At 34.8% G+C, this 13,819-nt stretch overlaps 1 long non-coding RNA gene across 2 annotated transcripts in view; it reads right to left on the reverse strand.

The window, feature by feature from the left end:
- The window catches only part of LOC108404661 (uncharacterized), a 99,653-nt gene that overhangs the window by 64,808 nt on the left and 21,026 nt on the right, over nt 1-13,819 (reverse strand). For both annotated transcript variants that reach the window (XR_012128765.1, XR_012128764.1), the window contains exon 3: nt 12,762-12,800. This is a non-coding gene — a long non-coding RNA (uncharacterized lncRNA). The remainder of the gene's footprint in view (nt 1-12,761; nt 12,801-13,819) is intronic.

A 13,819-nucleotide genomic window follows, 5' to 3' on the forward strand; every position in this document is an offset into this window, starting at 1 on the left:
AGGCTGGGTGTGCTTCCATAATGAAGGTATTGACTGCATAGTTATTTGTCAGTCTTTGCTCATCACAATTGCTAATACAGCAAAGGCTAAAACATGTCATATATCTGAACTCAGAATCAAGATGTGGGGAATTACACCTGATGCTGCATGGGAGGATCTGCAAATCCACATTTCAACGAGTGTACATTCAGTAGAGTCAGAATTAGGGCCATTAATGCAACCACAGCCCTGGGAATTAAAATCATGATTGGCATTTTATTGGTTAAATGGTAGAGACTAAACAAAATAAAATGTTCTATTTCAATGTTTAATAAACAATTAAGTTTTGTATTTCTATTTATTTCTGATTGAAACAAAGATAAACATCATAAACTACTCTGCATTTATAAAAATATAACTAGAAAGAAATATATCAAAGGTATAATTGATTGACCTGTATAACTTTCAAATATGAGGCTACTTAGTTATATAAAATCCATTAAAGTAAATATTTACATGACTAACAGCTTCATTCCCATTCTTAGGTGACTGAGACTATCAATCTTTTTGCTCTTGTGTACAGACAGTCCCCAAATTACAATGGTTCAACTTAAAATTTTACAACTTTATGAGGGTGCAATAGTATTCAATAGAAAAACATCTTCAATTTTTTTTGATGTTCATCTTTTCCTGGTCTAGTGATATATAGTATAGTATTATCTCATGATTCTGTGCAGCAGGCTTTATAGCTCCTAGTCAGTCAGTTACCATAAGGGTAAACAACCAGTACACTTACAACCATTCTGTACACTTACAACCATTCTGTACTCATACAACCACTCTGTTTTCCACTTTCAGTATAGTCTCCAATAATTTCATGAGATATTCAACACTTTATTATAAAATAGTCTTTGCATTAAATGATTTTGCCCAACTGTAGGCTAATTTAAGTGTTCTGAACATGTTTAAAACAGGCTAGGTTAAGCTATGATATTTGGTAGGTTAGGTGCATCATATTTGCAGTGTACAATGGTTTGCCAATATGTAATCCCATTGTCAATCAAGAAGTTTTGTATTTAATAGTAGCTAAAGCCATGAAGTAAATTCTGCTCCCTGGTATACAAAGGCTTAGATATCTGTGAGAAGACAGGCAAATTTCATACCTCTGGCATGTACTTTTCTACAGGTCATTAGATCAGTTGTAGGTGGCATTAAAATTTTTCCTAAGAAATGAAATTGTGGTGAAAGGAATCTCAAATATAAAAGTCACCTAGCAAAATATAAGTAAATAATGATTGCAAAGTTGCTTTCAGTGAGTATTCCCTAAATATTTTCCAAATTGTACAATTTTTACCTGCCTCCTTATTTTATTCTATTATTTTACCTTTAAGTAAATCAGCCACCACTGGCAACACTGGTAACTGGATTTGTATGTTATAAATACATGCTGATGAAAGAAAATTAAGTATAAGAGAAACTGGAATTCATAAGTGGTAAAATTAAACACTAAGAAATGAGAAGACACACAAGGAAAAAACTAATTCCAAAAAGACTGAGTGACTCTATGAAAAGACTTTTTCTGGTTATAGCAGTTAAAAAGGAAAAAAAACACATAAATTGGGTGTTAATACCAAAAGGGGCCTTTAATAAGAGTAAACTAAAACCCAACACATCATTCTAGAACCCTGGATAATAAAAAAATGATTAAGGATTAGGATTAGTCCTTATCTAAACGATCCATATATAAGAACCTAATACCATAAATTGAACTTGTCTGGTAAAGTATTTTAATACAGTTTGACTTTCAGAAAGATGCTTTTTTAAAAAATAATTCTGAGTCAGTTTTTAAAAATTTGATCATCTTCCATAATTGGATGTTAATTTAAGGGATCAATTTTTGTTATGCTTAATCTTTTCTTCAACAATTTCCTAATCTTTCTCTCCAACAAATTACATGCATAGGTGACCACATCTATTTTTTTATTTATCTATTTGAAAATGCCTCAGTCTGTATATATGTGTGTGTGTGTGTGTGTGTGTGTGTGTGTGTGTATACAAACACAGTTTGATGCTTAATTATTTCAGGTGTCAGCTAGGCTAGGTTTAGGTGCCCAATTATTTGGTCAAACCTCAGTCTAGATGTTGTGAAGATATTTTTAGAAGTGATTAACATTTAAATCAGTAGATTTTGAGTAAAGCAAATTATCCTCAATAATGTGGGTGGACCTCATCCAATTACTAAAGATCTGAAGAAGTCCCTGAAGAGGAAGAACTCTGCTTTCTTTATTGCAGCATAGAAATTCTGCATGAGTTTCCAGCCTATAGACTCTAGACTACAATATCAACTCTTACCATAATTTCTAACCTGCCTTACAAACTTTGGAGTTTCCATGCTACACAATTGCATGAACCAAGATGTACTTTTTTCCCTAAAATCAGCTCGCTCTCTATAGATAGACGTATAGGTAGGTAGGTAGATAGGTAGGTTGATAGATAGATAGAGATGGATGGATAGAGATAGAAAGATGATAGATACAGATATATAGATATATTACCTTAAGGGGTCATAAATTTATATATATATTTACATGTGTGTATTTATATATATATATAAATGTGTGTGTTTGTGTGTGTGTATGTGTGTGTGTGTGTGTGTATCTGGATAACCTTGATATAAACAAGAGAATCTAATCTGAGCTAGTTTGATGTAGCACAAATCAAATCAAACACTAAAACATTGAAGAAACATTGAGGGAAGTTAAGAGTAACATATCTGAGCAACCAGCTTATAAACAGACAAAAACCCTAGATTGTATTATTATAATAATGACTTATTTGTTATTTAAATTATGATAATTTATTCCTCTATCCTTAAAAATACTAAAAAATTTTTAGTTATTGAATTATTAAATGATTATTCTCCCAAACTGAAGTTCAATTACATTTTTGAAGATTCCATCCAAAACATATGCAAGTTTCATGCTTCATGAAATTTAATGCCACAGACCAACATTTTATAAAAAGATTCAAGAGATTTTAGACACAGTTACTTCACTTTCAAGCATTATTAAACATTTCATCACCTTATAGGAAAATCTAAAGTAATTTATTAAGCTATAATGGCAAAAATTAAATAGTGCTACATTTTTTCTCTCAAATTCTTTCAATACATTAATGAAGACACAATGTCTAAATGATACCTCTGAAAGACAAGACAGAATTTGTAACATAGGCAATTTTTGATGAAAAGGGAGGAGAAAATTTAAACTGGATAACAGCCTTAATCTTGGTATCAATTTGTATCAGGCAAAATTAACAAAGTGGTGATTAACTGCCAAAACATATTCAGTTAAAACTGCTAAATTTCAAAAATAAAAATGGAATGCATAAAGACAGCATATGAAATTCGTCTGTTTTTTCTTCTGTCTTGCTATTGTTTATTATTATTATTGTTTTGTTTTGAATTTTTAAAAACTGTTTTGTTTTTACATTAAACATAGCCATTTAGATGAGAACTAAAAAAATGTGGGGAGCTGAAAAGTAGATGCCAGCAACAAAACGCTTAGCAACTCTTTGGTGAAGGGAGAAGGGTTAGGAAGCCTAAAACCTAAGCTGAAAATGAGGAAGACTAAATCTAACTCCATTTATACCACGCAATTCCCCAAAAGTTAAGGTAGTGACTTTAACAGATGTACTGGAAGGGGAGATTAGAGATGTGATCGACATAACGTGCAAGGCGTACATGGTGATGTGGTACACATATATACATATATGCAAAAATGATTAAATGGTAGTTGTTTTAAGCAAGTGGAGGGGATTGAAAATTAAATTCATGCAAATACAGATACCAAAAGAGGAGTAAGTTGATTTTCTTTTCAAAATCCTGGTAAGTTTCAGAAGTTGAATGCTCTAGGGTAATGTGGAAATTGCTGGTGACACATGTAGATAAAACAGTCTGGAAGCAAATTAACTCAAGAATACATTAAATCCTCAAGTGTTCAGTGTAACTCCACAATACCGAACAATACATTTCTCACTCCCTCAACACAGAATGTTTTCTAAGAAATGTAAGCAGAGGTACTGAGGTAAGGTAAAGAGAAAGTGGGGAACTTATAACTTGCAAGTATCCTTTCTTGTCCCAGCTATAGAACAACAGTGGCACAGGATCTTACTCACTAGATACTTTAGTGGAGAAGGTTAATTTTCTAATTCTAAAATCAGGAATTATTGAGTTCCTGAGGGAACTAACAATTGTGGGAGATGGCTAGTAAAGGGAACTTATCGCCTGACTGTGCTGTGGTGAAATTCATCAACATACAAGAATGAAGACTGAATAAGCGACCAAAAAAAATAAAAAGAGTAAAAGAACAATACAATGGGAAAGGAATGTGAAAGAAAGAGGCAATGTGGACAGCATAAAAACATTCTTTAAAAGATCTCTGTTATTCTTAAAACTCAACACAAGACAGTGTATTCATAAAATAAGAATAGACTATAATCAAATGGGAACAGAAAAGAATGAGGAGGACTTGGAAATTAAAAAATAAATGAGTCCACCAAAAAATCCAATATAAAGTAAAAAAACAATCTGTAGAAGTAGGACAAATACAGATTGTGAAAAAAGAAAAAAAGGGTTGAGAGAGAAAGAAAATTAAGCCACGGATGCAGGAAGTCCTACAACCAACCAAAAGTAATTAGGAAAGAGAGCACTAAAGTAGACAGGAAGAAAGTAGGCTATTCCTGTTTACCAAGTAGTCCCTTTTTACCTGACATAGCATGCTGTGTCTTAACTGAAAAGAGGAAGCCCATCTTTTCAGCAGATGTAAAAAGCCACTTGATTACATGCATGGCCTGAAATATTATGACTTCCCAAAACTAACCAGGTCTGGCCACATCTCTCTAAGGACTATATGGAGGAAATTGGAAAAAGGAAGTCAGCATCACTTTGACCTTAGAAAGTTAAAAAAGATACTTTTAGAGTTTTATACCTAAAGGAAAGTGGTAAGTAAAAAATAAAGTCAGAGAGTCAGAAGTGACCTTCCAAACCCCACCAAACATAATTTACACAGTCCTCTCTTTGTTAATTACATTTCTGTTCCTTTACCCATGATTCTAAGAATTGGATACAACCCCTAATAACAAATATAGTTGTTACTATATTATGAAATAAAGTATGGAAAAATATGGATTATTCCATTGCATAAATTTGTTGTTTCTATAGACATAGGTATCTAAATACAACCTAAGATTTATATATATAATTAATTTATACATATCTATATCTAATTATAATAATAAGATACATTTATTTTGCCATGGAAAAGACAAATTACACAGCATTCAGTATATGCTCGACATCACTTTTTTTTCCCTGTTTTATTTTCTGAGTATTTTTTTTATTTTTCTATCATTAATCTACAATTACATGAAGAACATTATGTTTACTAGGCTCTCCCCTACCCCTAGTCCCCCCCACAAACCCCATTACAGTCACTGTCCATCAGCATAGTATAAGATGTTGTAGAATCACTACTTGTCTTCTCTGTGTTGCACAGCCCTCCCCTTTTCCCCACCCCCCAAATTATACATGCTAATCATAATACCCTTTTTCTTCTTCCCCACCCTTATCCCTCCCTACCCTCCCATTCTCAACAGTCTCTTCCCCTTTGGTAACTGTTAGTCCATTCTTGGGTTCTGTGATTCTGCTGCTGTTTTGTTCCTTCAGTTTTTCCTTTGTTCTTATACTCCACATATGAGTGAAATCATTTGGTATTTGTCTTTCTCTGCTTGGCTTATTTCACTGAGCATAATATCCTCTAGCTCCATACATGTTGCTGCAAATAATAGGATTTGTTTTCTTCTTATGGCTAAATAATATTCCATTGTGTATATGTACCACATCTTCTTTATCCATTCATCTACTGATGGAAACTTAGGTTGCTTCCAATTCTTGGCTATTGTAAATAGTGCTGCGATAAACATAGGGGTGCATCTGTCTTTTTCAAATTGGAGGGCTGCATTCTTAGGGTAAATTCCTAGAAGCGGAATTCCTGGGTCAAATGGTATTTCTATTTTGAGCATTTTGAGGAACCTCCATACTGCTTTCCACAATGGTTGAACTAATTTACATTCCCACCAACAGTGTAGAGGGTTCCCCTTTCTCCACAACCTTTCCAACATTTGTTGTTGTTTGTCTTTTGGATGGTGGCCATCCTTACTGGTGTGAGGCAATATCTCATTGTGGTTTTAATTAGCATTTCTCTGATAACTAGTGATGTGGAGCATCTTTTTATGTGTCTGTTGGCCACCTGAATTTCTTTTTTGGAGAACTGTCTGTTCAGCTCCTCTGCCCATTTTTTAATGGATTATTTGCTTTTTGTTTGTTGAGGTGTGTGAGCTCTTTATATATTTTGGAAGTTAACCCTTTATCGGATCTGTCATTTATGAAAATATTCTCCCATACTGTAAGGTACCTTTTTGTTCTATTGATGGTGTCCTTTGCTGTACAGAAGCTTTTCAGCTTGATATAGTCCCACTTGTTCATTTTTGCTTTTGTTTTCCTTGTCCCAGGGAGATATATTCATGAAGAAGTCACTAATGTTCACATCCAAGAGATTTTTGCCTATGTTTTTTTCTAAGAGATTTATGGTTTCATGACTTACATTCAGGTCTTTGATCCATTTTGAATTCACTTTTGTGTATGGGGTTATACAGTCATACAGTTTCATTCTCTTACATGTAGCTGTCCAGTTCTGCCAGCACCATCTGTTGAAGAGACTGTCATTTTCCCATTGTATGTCCATGGCTCCTTTATCGAATATTAATTGACCATATATGTTTGGGTTAATGTCTCGAGTCTCTAATCTGTTCCACTGGTCTGTGCCTCTGTTCTTGTGCCAGTACCAAATTGTCTTGATTACTATGGCTTTGTAGTAGAGCTTGAAGTTGGGGAGCAAGATTCCCCCCCATTTTATTCTTCTTTCTCAGGATTGCTTTGGCTATTCGGGGTCCTTGGTGTTTCCATACGAATTTTTGAACTATTTGTTCCATTTCATTGAAGAATGTCATTGGTAATTAAATAGGGATTGCATCAAATGTGTATATAACTTTTGGCAGAATGGCCATTTTGATGATATTAATGCTTCCTAGCCAAGAGCATGGGATGAGTTTCCATTTGTTAGTGCCCTCTTTAATTTCTCTTAAAAGTGTCTTATAGTTTTCAGGGTATGGGTCTTTTATTTTATTCCTAGGTATTTTATTCTTTTTGATGCAATTGTGAATGGAATTGTTTTCCTGATATCTCTTTCTATGGGTTCATTATTAGTGCATAGGACAGCCACAGATTTCTGTGTGTTAATTTTGCATCCTGCAACGTTGCTGTATTCAAATATCCGTTCTAGTAGTTTTGGAGTTGAATCTTTAGGTTTTTTTATGTACACTATCATGTCACCTGTAAATAGTGAGAGTTCAACTTCTTCTTTACCAATCTGCATTCCTTGTAATTCTTTGTTTTGTCTAATTGCCGTGGTTAGGACCTCCAGTACTATGTTAAATAACAGTGGGGAGAGTGGGCATCCCTGTCTTGTTCCTGATCTCAGAGGAAAAGCTTTCAGCTTCTTGCTGTTCATTATGATGTTGGCTGTGGGTTTGTCATATATGGCCTTTATTATGTTGAACTTGCCCTCTATACCCATTTTGCTGAGAGTTTTTATCATTAATGGATGTTAAACTTTGTCAAATGCTTTTTCAGCATCTAAGGAGATGATCATGTGGTTTTTGTCTTTCTTTTTGTTTATGTGGAAGATGATGTTGATGGATTTTCGAATGTTGTACCATCCTTGCATCCCTGGGATGAATCCCACTTGGTCATGGTGTAAGATCCTTTTGATATATTTTTGAATTCGGTTTGCTAATATTTTATTGAGTGTTTTTGCATCTACATTCATCAGGGATATTGGTCTGTAATTTTCTTTTTTTGGTGGGGTCTTTGCCTGGTTTTGGTATTAGGGTGATTTTGGCTTCATAGAATGAGTTTGGGAGTATTCCCTCCTCTTCTATTTTTTGGAAACCTTTAAGGAGAATGGGTGTTATATCTTCTCCATACGTCTGATAAAATTCCGAGGTAAATCCATCTTGCCCAGGGGTTTTGTTCTTGGGTAGCTTTTTGATTATTGCTTCAATTTCTTTGCTGGTAATTGGTTTGTTTAGATTTTGTGTTTCTTCCTTGGTCAGTTTTGGAAGGTTGTATTTTTCTAGGAAGTTGTCCATTTCTTCTAGGTTTTGCAGCTTCTTAGCATACAGGTTTTCATAGTACTAATAATTCTTTGTATTTCTGTTGGTTCTGTCATGATGTTTCCTTTCTCGTTTCTGATTCTGTTGATTTGTGTTGACTCTCTTTTTCTCTAAATAAGTCTGTCTAGAGGCTTATCTATTTTGTTTATTTTCTCAAAGAACTATCTCTTTTTTGGTTGATTTTTTTTCTATTCTTTTATTCTCAACATTTTCTATTCTCAATTTTGTTTATTTCTTCTCTGACCTTTTTATGTCCTTCCTTCTGCTGACTTTAGGCCTCATTTGTTCTTCTTTTTCCGATTTTTATAGTTGTGATGTTAGACTATTAATTTGGGTTTGTTCTTCCTTCTTTAAATATGCCTGGATTGCTATATACTTTCCTCTTAAGACTGCTTTTGCTGCGTCCACTGAAGTTGGGGCTTTGTGTAGTTGTTGTCATTTATTTCCATATATTTCTGGCTCTCCATTTTAATTTGGTCATTGATCCATTCACTATTTAGAAGCGTGTTGTTAAGCCTCCATGTGTTTGTGAGCCTTTTTGCTTTCTCAGTACAATTTATTTCTAGTTTTATACCTTTGTGGTCTGAAAAGTTGGTTGGTACAACTTCAGTGTTTTTGAATTTACTGAGACTCTTTTTGTGGCCTTGTATGTGGTCTATTCTGGAGAATGTTCTATGTGCACTTGAGAAGAATGTGTATCCTGTTGGTTTTGAGTGTACAGTTCTATAGATGTCTATTAGGTCCATCTGTTCTAGTGTGTTGTTCAGTGCCTCTGTGTCCTTACTTATTTTCTGTCTGGTAGATCTATCATTTGGAGTGAATGGTGTGTTCAAGTCTCCTAAAATGAATGCATTGCATTCTATTTCCTCCTTTAATTCTGTTAGTATTTGTTTCACATATGCTGGTGCTCCTGTGTTGGGTGCATATATATTTATAATGGTTCTATCCTCTTGTTGGTCTGAGCCCTTTATCATTATGTAATGCCCTTCTTTATCTCTTGTTACTTTCTTTGTTTTGAAGTCTATTTTGTCTGATACTAGTACTGCAACACCTGCTTTTTTCTCCCTATTGTTTGCATGAAATATCTTTTTCCATCCCTTGACTTTTAGTCTGTGCATGTCTTTCGGGTTGAGGTGAGTCGCTTGTAAGCAGCATACAGATGGGTCTTGTTTTTTTATCCATTCAGTGACTCAATGTCATTTGATTGATGCATTCAGTCCATTTACATTTAGGGTGATTATTGATAGGTATGTACTTATTGCCATTTCAGGTTTTTGATTCATGGTTACCAAAGGTGCCAGGTTACTTTCCTTACTATCTAAGAGTCTAACTTAACTCACTTAGTATGCTGTTACAAACACAATATAAAGTTTCTTTTCTATTTCTCCTCCTTTTTCTTCCTCCTTCATTCTTTATATATTAGGTATCAAATTCTGTACTTTTTCTCTATCCCTTGATTGACTTTGGGGATAGTCAATAAATTTTACATTTGCCTCGCAATCAGCTGCTCTACTTTCCCTTCCGTGGTTTTACTACCCCTGGTGACAGCTATCCAACCCTAGGAACACTTCCATCTAGAGCAGTCCCTCCAAAATAGACTGCAGAGTTTGTTTGTGGGAGGTAACCTCTCTCATCTTTTGCTTATCTGGAAATTGTTTAATCCCTCCTTCATATTTAAACTATATTCTTGCCAGATAAAGTAATCTTGGTTCCAGGCCCTTCTGCTTCATGGCATTAAGTACATCATGCCACTCCCTTCTGGCCTGTAAGGTTTCTACTGAGAAGTCTGTTGTTAGCCTGATGTTGGGGCTTTGTGTTGTTGTTGTCATTTATTTCCATATATTTCTGGCTCTCCAGATGGGCTTTCCATTGTAAGTGATCTTATTTCTGCCTCTGGCTGCTTTTAACAGTCTGTCCTTGTCCTTGATCTTTCCCATTTTAATTACTATGTGTCTTGGTGTTGTCTTCCTTGGGTCCCTTGTGTTGGGTGATCTGTGGATCTCCATGGCCTGAGAGACAATCTCCTTCCCCATATTGGGGAAATTTTCAGCAACTACCTCCTCAAAGACACTTTCTATCCCTTTCTCTCTCTCTTCTTCGTATGGTATCCCTATAATGTGAATATTGTTCCAGTTAGATTGGTCACACAGTTCTCTCAATATTCTTTCCTTCTTAGAGATCCTTTTTTCTCTCTGTGCCTCAGCTTCTTTGTATTCCTTTTCTATAATTTCTATTTCATTAATTGTCTCCTCCACCATATCCAACCTGCTTTTAATACCCTCCATTGTGCTCTTCAATGATTGGATCTCTGACCTGAATTCATTCCTGAGTTCTTGGATGTATTTCTTTACCTCCATTAGAATGTTGATGATTTTTATTTTGAACTCCCTTTCAGGAAGAGTCATGAGGTCCATATCATTTAAATCTTTCTTGGGAGTTGTATTAATAATTTTACTCTGGACAAGGTTCCTTTGGTGTTTCATGCTTGTATATGGCGCCCTCTAGTGTCCAGTAGCTCTATTCTGGAGCTGCTCAGCCCCTGGAGCATTGCCAGGAGTCACAGGGGAGCGGTACTGGTGCCTGGGGGGAGGAAAGAGCTGCTCCATGACTCCCAGCTCCTGTGCCTTTCTTCACTGCCTCAACCAGCAGGCTGGGCACAGGTATGTTTTTGTTCCAGAGCAGCTGGATATGGATCCCTGCTTTCCACAAGCAGTCAGAATCCCAGTCTCCCCAGGAACTCTGCCTGTATTAACTTTCCAACCCGGCAGTCATGCGAGTCTCATGAGAGCACCATGAATTGTAGGTTTGTGCTTCCAGAGCAGATCTCCGGAGCTAGGTATTCAGCAGTCCCAAGCCTTCCACTCCCTCCCTGCTCCATTTCTCTCCCTCCTGCCAGTGAGCTGATGTGGGGGAAGGGCTTGGGTCCCATGGAGCCACAGCTCTGGTACGTTACCCTGTTCTGTGTGGTCTGGTCTTTTCTCCAGGTGTATGCAGTCTGATGCCGTCCTCTTTCCTGTTGCTCTCTCAGGATTAGTTGTGCCAATTAAATTTTCTAATTGTATACAGTTTTAGGAGGAAGCCTCTGTCTCTCCTCTCACACCGCCATCTTTAAATCCCATTGACATCACTTTTTTATCATCTAAAAATATGACTTAAAATTTAAAGATGATTTTTATTGAAAAATACCTATAATTAGGGAGAGGATTTAAAAAATACCCTGTAAATATTACTTTCAGGGTAGACAATTATAGCTTGTTGGCCAAATCCAGCTCACATACTATGTTTATAAGTAAAGTGTTAGAGGAAAATAGCCACAACCATTTGTTCACACATTATCTATGGCTACTGTAGCACTAGAATGGCAGTGTTGAGTTGTAAGAAGAGACCATGTTACCTGTCATGTCTAAAACAATGTTATTTTACAGAAAAAGTTTGCTGGTCCTTGCTTTAGATGATTATATGATTAAAGGAATTGCATTTTTTTCAAGTTAGGATATCCTCATTTTTAGAATTTTATTATAAAATTACAGTGTTATTATGAGATTCTGAAATATTTTGTAGGATATTTTAAAGCTGCAGTAACAAACCGACATGCATTTAATGCTAAGTGCTTATGCTTTAGTCATAATTTCTGCCTCTATAACCATGCTATCTGATGGCTACCTGATGGATGACACTGTGAACCTTCTCTTTAGCTAATAAATCTCTCCACAAAATTTTCTCTTTTTTTCCAACTGAGAGAAATTCTCTCACATAAAAATTAGCACCTCCTCGACTATAATGGGGTACATGGGTGGCACTTGATAATGGGGGGTCTAGTAACCATAATGTTGTTCAAGTAATTGTACATTAATGATACCAAAATAAAAATAAAAATAAAAAGATACAAATAAAAAATTTAGTACCTCCTCTTTGGAGTCAGTTTCCTGAATGCATGTGAAGCACAGAGAAAGGACTATCTTCTAACACAGTAGCAACTTACTCCTTCAGGAAAGAGTAGTCCTCTAGGAATAAGATTCTTTATTGTCTCTCTCAGCAGCTATTTACTACCTACATGTTTGTATCTGTTGACCTGGTCTTTTTATGAGGCTGTTCTCAGTCTTCATGAGCTAATATCCTAAAAGGATCATCTTTGTTAAAATTTGTGAGTCTTCTTTAAAATCTTTTTTTGTCATTTTGAGATATATTTTGACATAATAAAATTTTCTTGCTCATTGCATAATCTCAATTTGGTCAGAAGACCCAATAAAGTTCATTACTTTCACCTGCAGTGTAACGAAATATATTTTAGTCTCAAAAAGGCAGGAAATGGAAGTCTTTCTTTTGTATCCCATGCCTAGATCTTCACATATTAGGAACTCAATACACTTGCTGAGATGAATAAAGATAATTCTGGAAGATTTGAAAGGAGTTATATGTCATCTAAAATCTTTCATCCATGCATGTGCCAAAAAATAATTTTAGTAAATGTTAAATGACTTCATACATACCATTTAAATTACCATCTCATATTGGAGCAGTGAGGGCTTCTGTTAGAACAAGAAAACACAAGGTATTGAAACTCACCTGCTAATTCAGGGTACGTTACATGCAGTCATGAACATAGAGTTAATGTTTATTAGGGGTTATTTATGGTTCTTAATTATTTTATGCTTTAGAAACAAAAAGAGTCACCCCAGGATTCTTTTAACAGGAAATATACCAAGTATCCTGAAAACATGATCATATCTTAAAAATTGTATGTACACAAATGCTTTCTAGAACACATCTGCTATTTAAATTGGTGTGCAGCTGCAAAATAATTAATTATATAGTGATTTCACTAAACAGTAAAAGGTCAGAAGAGTAAAAACCTAAATATTTTACCTTCACTTGTTTACATTTTATTTTATAAGGCTAGATTTAACATCAGAAGTAGCTAAAATTGTTTAAATACAGCTAAGATTAAAAACAAATATAAATTATCATAAATTCTTGCCTTAGAATTCATTTATAGTGACATGGTTTAAGAACGAAATTATTTTGGATGTTTAACGATCTACCGATATTTGGGATAATAAGATCAGTCTAAATTGCTTATAATAAGAAATATCACTGTGGTAAGGACTCATTTTGAAATTATGGTAATTGAGATTTCTGTCTATAATTCTAAACAGAAATAAAATGTGAACTGTTTTTATATATTTACTATACATTACTATGAATTGTCATACTGAACTTACTTCCATTTTCATAGTTGAACAGGATTATAGATGTCAACTCTTAAAAGGTTTGGAATATTAAATTCAACAAGTTTATTTTAAAAATGCACTGCCCAACCTAACTGTATTGTAGATCTAGTTTGACATTTCTTATTTAAAAAGCCAGCTCTTCTTTGTTTGCATTACCCACAACTACTCAGCTCTATCAAGTTTAAGGATTTACAATGATTCATCCAACAGTAAATTCTGTGTGGTCTAATGTTCAAAGACTGTGAAGTCATTTATAAGATGAGTCTCATTGAAAAAATAATTCATACAGAGTCAGACTAGATTGAAATTTCACTTAA

The sequence above is a fragment of the Manis javanica genome, chromosome 3 (assembly GCF_040802235.1).
Source record: "Manis javanica isolate MJ-LG chromosome 3, MJ_LKY, whole genome shotgun sequence".
In the NCBI taxonomy this organism is placed as follows: Eukaryota; Metazoa; Chordata; class Mammalia; order Pholidota; family Manidae; genus Manis; species Manis javanica.